The sequence below is a fragment of the Mustela nigripes genome, chromosome 14, assembly GCF_022355385.1.
Source record: "Mustela nigripes isolate SB6536 chromosome 14, MUSNIG.SB6536, whole genome shotgun sequence".
NCBI lineage: Eukaryota > Metazoa > Chordata > Mammalia > Carnivora > Mustelidae > Mustela > Mustela nigripes.
The window spans coordinates 43,973,009-43,981,601 of record NC_081570.1 but is presented as its reverse complement, the minus strand read 5'-3'; positions in this window follow the sequence as shown (position 1 = coordinate 43,981,601).

The window sequence follows — 8,593 nt, the reverse complement described above, 5'->3', positions numbered from 1 at the left end:
GATCTTCAGCATCTCAGTGAGTCTCTGGGAGACCTGGAGAGCCAGCCTTGGAGGGGTACATGACCTTAAATAAGGCCCCTCGGAGCTCCTGCTGAGGCCACAGAGCAGTGACCCTGGCCTGCCTGGCCCACACCATGAAACCCCACGTTATCTCGGGAAACCAAATGGAATTTCTGTGGCTGCTGTCACCCCTCTCACCACGACAGAACCCCACAGCCCCTGCCTCCTTGGCCCCTAGCCACTGGGACTGGGCTGGGGAGGCAGATGCCTCTGACCTCAAAGCCCCAACTGCATAGAAGGCTGGGAAGGGGAGGATCTGGCCTGCAGCCTCTGTGTATGGCCCCTGCCTCCCTCCAGAACTCAAAAGCTGGGGAAGCCTTCAGCGGTGAACGCTGCGAGGGAATTTTGGCGTGAGGACTCGGGCTGCACTCATGCACCATGCAGGGGAGAAGAAGAGAAGGGGCCATGCCCCCAGGCTGGCCCTGAGCTCAAGAGGCACGTAGTCGTGGAGTAGATTAGAATAAAGGCCGGAAAGGTGGGGTTGGGGCCCATTCAGAGGGCCTTGAACGCCAGGATAGGGAGGCGCTGCTTTAGTCTGTAGGCAGTGGGGCCATCGAAGGGTTTTGAGCTGCTGTGCGACGTGAGAGGTGTCAAGCAGCAGAGAGAGGCAGCGTCCAATATGGGACGGAATGGGTTTTGGAGCCAGACAACTGTGTATGCCAAGGATGGGCTTCCCTGCCCCTCCCCCAAAATGAGATCCCCTCATTCATTTCCTTCCCTGAAACCTCCCAGCCAAGTCACACCCCTAGGGACTGAGATGGAGACCCCCTCTCTCAAGGAGATGCATAATTTTCACCTTAGAGGACTATGTGAATATTACGTGAGTATCTGGATATTAAATGAGGTAAAGGACTTAAAACTCTCATCACATAATAGGCCTGTAATAAAAGGTAACTAATAACTACTGAGCCGTTAATATGTGCCAGGCTCCTCTCACCCCATCCCTGCGAGGCGAGGTGCTACCCCATTTCACAGATGAAATCTGGCCCCAACTTGACCAAGACCACACCAGTAACAAGGGGCTGAAGAAGCACTGGAACCCAAACGGGTCTGTCTCCCGAAGCAGAGTTCTCAGGGGCTGAGCTCGCCCTTGGGGTGCACCCAGGCATGGGGAGTGAGCGGGATAGGTCGCAGAGGGGGAAACAGGAGGCCACGAGGCTATTTCAACAGCAGGGCGCCCTCCAAGCTTTTCGTGCCTGTGATTCTTTGGTCTCCCATGCCCCTTATGAAATCTGAATTCCTGAGGTCAGAGCCTGCTTTCACTCGTCCCCGTAGCCCCAGCCCCTGGCCTAGGGCCCAGCGCTCGGTGACGGGAGGAGCAGGGACTGATAGAATGGACCATGCGCTTCCAAGAGGACTGCCCTGCCCCGACCATCCATCTCTGCAGCCCCAGTGCCTGCCGGGGTCTGGCACGTGAGGGGTCCTCATGTGGTCCTCCTGTCACCAGCCTCTTCATAAACCCATAACCTTCCCCGAGAAGCCTTTCAGGCTTCATCTCCACTGGAAAATCACCTCCTGGCTCTCTGGTCTTCATGTACAACAGAACCCTCCTAGTTCCTGTGTGCTTCTTGTGCTGGGTTAGGACCTCTGCTTAACCCCGGTTAACACGGCGTACCTGGCCACACTCCAAGCATGCTCCAAACACAGCGTCAGCCCTTTCCCTCCCTGACTTCTCACTCGAGCAACGACCCAGACATTCTTATCTCCATCTTCCCGAGTGGGCAATGGAGAGGAAGCCTCCCCGCTAAATGAAGAACCAGAATTAGAAGTCCTGTGGATTCTGCGACCTGGCTTTTCTTCCGTCCTCACCACCTGGAGGACGCCAAAAATGTCTTTTCAGTTCAGTCAGTGTATGTTTAATAAAAAGTCCAGCTTTATCCCTTCTGTGTGTGTGTGTGTGTGTGTGTGTCTGTGTGTGCGCGTGTGCACTTGTGCATGTGTGTGAGCATGCGCGTGTGTGCTTGTGTGCACACACGTATGTGTGTGCGTGAGTGCATGTGCATACACATGCACACGCAGACGCCAGCCTGGGTCCTTGCTATTGTGCACCTGGTGCTAACTCCCACAGATGCTAGAATCCCCACAATTACCTCCAGGAATTCAGAGGCTAGTGGGGATGTTCAGTTTATTTTTAACTGAACATATCATAGAGTATATTGGTCAAGGTCCAGCTATTTTTTTTTAAGATTTTATTTATTTATTTGACAGACAGAGATCACAAGTAGGCAGAGAGGCAGGCAGAGACAGAGAAGAAGGGAAGCAGGCTCCCTGCTGAGCAGAGCCCGATGGGGGGCTCGATCCCAGGACCTTGGGATCATGACCTGAGCTGAAGGCAGAGGCTTTAACCCACTGAGCCACCCAGGCGCCCCAGGGTCCAGCTATTTTAACAGAGAATTTAGTATAAAGAAATGGAAGCTGGTTTAAAGTTGCTGACTCAGGGGGCACCTGGCTGGCTCCATCAGGGGAGCACGTGACTCTTGATCTTGGGGTTATGAGTTCAACCCCCACACTGGGTGTAGAGATTACTTAAAAATAAAATCTTTTTTTTTTTTTTAAGATGTATATATTTATTTATTTTAGGGAAAGAGAGAGAGAGAGCGAGAGCACACAAGCCCGGGGAGGAACAGAGGGAGAGGGAAGGACTGTCAAGCAGACTCCACGCTAAGTACAAAGGGAGAGGCAGGGCTCTGTCCAATGACCCTGAGATCATGACCTGAGCCAAAATCAACAGTAGGCCGCTTAGCCAACTGAGCCACTCAGGCACGCCCCGCCACCTTGCCAAAAATAAAATCTTAAAATAAAATAAAGTTGCTAATTTGGGAACTGAAAGACCAAAAAGAAAACACTGAGATATCATGGAGGGACTAAGGGCTAAAGCCGCCTCATTCCTAGGGCTGGGGGTGGGCGAAGGGAGGAGACTGGAATTCTTAAACGTAAATCTTGGAGAAGGGCCCTGCAGGCCTAGGACCCACGCCCTGGGGAAGGGGTGCCCCAGAGGTAGAGGCATGGGAGTTCTTCAAAGACAGGCAAAACCACCAACAGGATCTGGCTGCCGCTGAGGGAAGGAGTGGTTAGGGCAGCAGAGGTATTGCAGGGGTGAGGCTCCCTGGAAGAGCAAAGTGCACAGATGTCCTCAGGAAGCATACCTGAGGAGCAAGTCCGTCCTCCTGACCCACCCCAGTGATGGCCAAGGAGGTCCTTCTTCTCTCTCTCTCCTGTCTCTTTTCCCCATTCCTCACTTGCCTGGGAGCATGTGCACAGACCCTAACCTGGGGCCAGCAGGCAAAGCAGAACAGTATGGTTTGCTTGGCCCAAGTCTAGCATCAAAGGGTGTGGAAATGTAGGGCTGGAGATGAGAGGCAGCAGCTTCCTAACTGACACACCAGGTAGGGAAGGCTCTGGGCTAGAAGCCAGCTCCCCAGTCCTGCCCCTGCCCCCTCCACTGACTTCTCTAAGCCTCCATTTCTTCTGCCACAGAATGAGAGGGGAGTGCTAACCTCCCAGTTTTCAAGCTGTGCTTCTCAGACCAGAAGCATCGGAATCACTTAGGGACTGGTTGGAAATGAGGAGTCTCCGACTCCACTCCCAGCGTCCAGGATCAGACTGCGCATCTCAGCAAGATTCCCAGCACAAACTCAAGTTTGAGAAGAGCTGTGCTAAGTGTCCCTCCTTACCAGGTGCGCAGCAGGTGAGCATAGCAATGCAAGAGAAAGATGTGAGGTTTATGGTCAGACAGATTTGATTTAAATCCTTGTTCTCCCCTTGGCTTCTCTCGACTTCAGTTTCCTCACTTGAAAAAGCATGGGGGAGGAGGGGCATTCCCTGAAACTTATAGGATCATGTTAAAGATGAAATGAGGTGAGGTATGTAAATGTTCCCAACACGCGCAGGGCTCAAGATGACCTTGTAGAAGGTGTTATAGAATCAGTATGGGTCAGGACACCAGGGCAGGCTTCCCAGGAGTAACCCCGAAGCCAGGTCTCCAAGAATCTAGAGGCTATGAGCAGACAAAGAGATAGACACTGCCAAGAGACTGGAATTTGAAAGACCTTTTAAAAAAAAAAAAAAATCTGGAAACGTCAAACGTGTTCTCTTCTCTAGAACTGGCTCTATCTAGATAGTGAAGCAGGAAGGGAGGACTGCTTTGTATTGGTCATGTGACCTTGACGTCATGATGACTCCTCTTCTGGCCTCAGTCCCCATAACTGTAAAATGGAATCATTTCGTGATAGACATTACTTATATAATGAAAAGGTATTTGTGTAATGATTTATATTTTAAAGAATGCCTCCAATGCTTCCAGCTTGGGGAACTGATTGTGCCGTAATCCAGAATGGGACCGTTAGGAGGATAAAGTAGCTTACAGTCGGAACTGGGGCATGCAGGAATTTGAGGTTCTTGTAGCACTCCAAGTAGAGATGTCCTGTAGGACGGGCTGTATAGGATGAAAACAGGTTATGTTAATGTATGTGTGCTTGATTTGTCCCACTTCACTGATCAGTGTAAAAATATGGTCACATCTTTGTGCTTCAGATTTATTGCTCAAGCCCTCACCTGCCCTTCTCAACAGAAAGCTCGGTCTCTCTAAGACACCTGCCTCCTTCCCAACTAGCCAAGAATTCAGAAGATTCAGAGGATTCCTCCCTTCACTGTTGCAATGACTCATCACTGTCAGAAGGTGTCGCTGGTAACACCAGTCCTGTGGCAGCCCATAAAGGCCATCCTCTCCTCCCGTTCCCCAAACAGAATGGCATTGCTAGGCACGGCCCAGAACTGAGCCCTCAGCCTCCATCAGTGGATGCTCAGCCACCAGACCCCTGTGGTGTGCTGTCTTATGAGGCATTAGTGCCCCTCCACCAGCTCTAGGATCAGGGATAAGATCACCGTGTCCACCTGTTGGATGTCTGGAAGGGCAGACCTCAGGGACAAGGGCTTGGCGGGGGAGGGGTTTGGAGGTCTTGGGCCCTCTTCTCCCCAAGAGGGGTGGATTCCTATATAAATTGGCCCATGCTCCTTTTAGATTCTCTCCTGTGCCTATGACAGCCTCTCTTCCCAGAACAGTGTGATTACGCCTGAGCCTGAGTCCAGAGACCCTGCACAGATCCAAGGAGGTCACCACCAAGGCATTTTGCTTGAAAACTGCATTTCTGCCTTACCATTCTTCTGCTGTCTGGAAACGCTTGGGAGTCTCTTCATGGAGCCCATGAGCAAGGTTGCACCGGGATTGGGGTTACTGAACAGTGGGAGCTCAACGAAGCAAGGAGTGACCTGAGCCACACCAAGGCTGTGGAGCGCAAAGCGCAGGCAGAGCCAGGCATGAGACTAAGCACTGAGACTGGTGGAAGGAGGGTGCCGGGTCCCCGGTCTGGGATGATGAGGGGGCAGGGTCTCAAGGAGGAGGACGGAAAAGGGACCAGGCAATTCTAAATCAGGTGGTCTAATGCAAGCCTTCAGGAGAGGGCCACGGGAGCCAGCGTGAGGCTGCGGTGGGAATAGGTATGATGAAGTAGGGGCAGCTTTTGAATGAAAGAATGGCACAGCTGGAAGGAACATAAAGATTTATTGCTAATATCACTCATTTTAAGGACAAGGGTACTGACGCTCAGGAGGTTAAGGGAACTGAGACCACTTAGCTAGCAAGAAGCAGTTCATTCCATTTACCATGTGTTTCCTGAGCATCTGTATTTGAAGAGTTATTTGAAGCCTCTTGAGCGATACTACCTGGCGAAGACGAAGTCCTTGCTGTCAACCAATAGGGGATGGAAGTCACGTTATACGTGTCTGGGAGAAGGAAACGTGTCGGGACCTGGCTCCAAGCAGGGACCTCACATCTCCCAGGCTCCTTTCATTGGCACAGACACCACGTGAGCAGGACTTTACTATCTTTGATCATCAGATAAGGAACTTTAACCGCAGGGAGAGGATACTAATTAGAGGAAGATTCAGAGTCGAAACCCAGGTCTATCTGGTGGCAGGATCTAAGGTCTTTCCTAACACTCTTCTAATTGAGGAAATAAAGGCCAGGTGGGTTCAAAGGAAGAATCTCCCCGCATCTCTCTGGGCGTGTAGGAAAAATTTCCTGAGAGCAGTTGTACTGGATCGGTGAGAAGACACGAACGGAAAGCCACAGGGCAGGGGAGTGTCTGGTGGAGATGGCGGCCGTTGTGGATAGGAAGACAGCAGAGGAGTTTTGTGTGTAAGAAAGGCACAGAATTCAGCTCTGCTGGAACCGGCGTTCCTGTGGGGCAACAGTGGGGACAAAGAGGGAGTGAGAATGGAAGGCCATATGGTACCCAGACCCTTGAAAGCCTGGGAGAGAAACTTGAACTTAATTTGCAGATGCTGTTTCAGCAGGGAGATGACGCCTATCATCAGAGCTGGTCTGTAGGGAGCTGCACCTGTCCGCATCTGGAGGTTGGTGCAAAAGTGAGAAACTGGAGGCAGAGGACCAGTCAGGAAGTTGCTGAGATAGACCAGGGCTGGAAATAAGTGGGTGTTCTGTGGAGCTGAAAAGACAACCGTGATTTATATTACTATAATGTACAGGTGTCTCAATTTGGCCCATCCATATCATAATTATATAATTGCTGAGCACATCTATTCAGTAATAACAGAGAGATTTACTGAGTCCTGACTATATACTGAGCCCTTTGCTAGTGCTTTGTAAGCACTAATTCATTTTCTATGCATAGCAGGCTTATGAAGGTAGAAACTATCATTACCCTCATTGTACAGACGGGGAAATAAAGGCTTTGAGCAAATAGGAAACACACCGAAGGTCATGTAATTGGCATCTGCAGAAAACGGAACTCAGCCCCGATTTGTTTGACTCCAGAGTGTGTGCTGTTCCCCACATGTTACATTCCCAGGCCTCAGGGCTCTCTCCTCCTGGCTCAGCCTCCCCTAAATTAACAAGCTTTTGAGGAAAGCTTCAGCGTGGCAGTGCATGGAATATTCCTAGGCAGTACACGACACTTTGGATGAGATATTCAGGAAGTGCTGGTTGTTAATAGTAAAAGGGACTTTGGATGAGGGCATCCAGGCTGAGGAAAGGACTAGAGATGACGTCATGTGAGGACCAGTAAAGAGCCCTGGCTGTTTCTACCTGGAGGACAGCCACGGCGAGAGTCACCTTCCAATGTACGGAAGACTCGTTCTGTGTGACTCGGGGAACCAGGACCAAGGAGGCTATTTGCAGGGTTTCTAACCACCTGAGGTGACTTACATTGAGAAAGGCTCCTTTGAGGCAGTGGGATCGTGTTCCTAGAGGGTTTCCAGAGAAAACATGTGCAATCCGTTTAGAAGGGAGGTTTAAGATGGAAGCTCTTCCACATGGGTGTGTAAGAATTACTCTGACCGCTTGCTAAAACACAGATTGATGGGCCTGCTTCCAGAACTTCTGCCTCATAAGACCTGGAGTGGGCTGGAGACTTCGCATCTGTAACCAGTCCCCAGGGGATACCGCCACGGATCCCAGTGTATGTTTTGAGGAACACTACTCCTTCAAGAAAGCTGTTCCTACATCCCAGGCCTCTTTGCCTGGTTCATAACAATGCTTCCAGAAGTCAGAGAGATTGTGAAACACATCAAGCATTTCACAGTGTTAAATGTGTTCGGTTCAAAGGACTGTTCTCCATTCTGAGACTATGACCTTCTGGCTTTTTCTGGTATTGAAATTTTTTTCTTTTGTGTGAGAAGGACAAGAGGTGGTGGTTCTTCAGTTTCCTTTTTTAAGATTTTATTTATGGGGCACCTGGGTGGCTCCAGTGGGTTAAAGCCTCTGCCTTCGGCTCAGGTCATGATCCCAGGGTCCTGGGATCGAGCCCCGCATCAGGCTCTCTGCTCTGCAGGGAGCCTGCTTCCTCCTCTCTCTCTGCCTGCCTCTCTGCCTACTTGTGATTTCTCTCTCTCTCTCTCTCAAATAAATAAAATCTTAAAAAAAAAAAAAAAGATTTTATTTATGTATTTATTTTGTGGGAGAGAGAGAAAAAGAGCAAGCAGGAGGGGAGGGACAGAGAGAGAAGCGGGCACTCCATTGAACGGGAGTGCAATGCAGGACTTGATCCCAGGACCCCGGAATCATGACTTGAGCTGAAGGCAGACACCCAACTGGCTGAGCCACCTGGGTGCCCGGTTCATTGGTTTCTTCACAGGACAGAATACCAGTTGGCAACTTGGGGGATGGTTCTCAGTTTTTTAAACAATCTTTTGGGCCATTACTTCTAAAATCGAGGACACGCTACCCCTGGGTGAGTAAGAGTTTAGATGAAGTGTTTTCTCAAAGAGATCCCTTCCAAACTGAAACTCCAGTGTCTTTTAAAAGGCGTTACAGGGGCGCCTGGGTGGCTCAGTGGGTTGAGCCTCTGCCTTCGGCTCAGGTGGTGATCCAAGGGTCCTGGGATCAAGCTCCACATTGGGCTCTCTGCTCAGCGAGAAGCCTGCTTCCTCCTCCTCTCTCTCTCTGCCTACCTCTCTGCCTATTTGTCATCTCTGTCAAATAAATAAATAAAATCTTAAAAAAAATAAACAAATA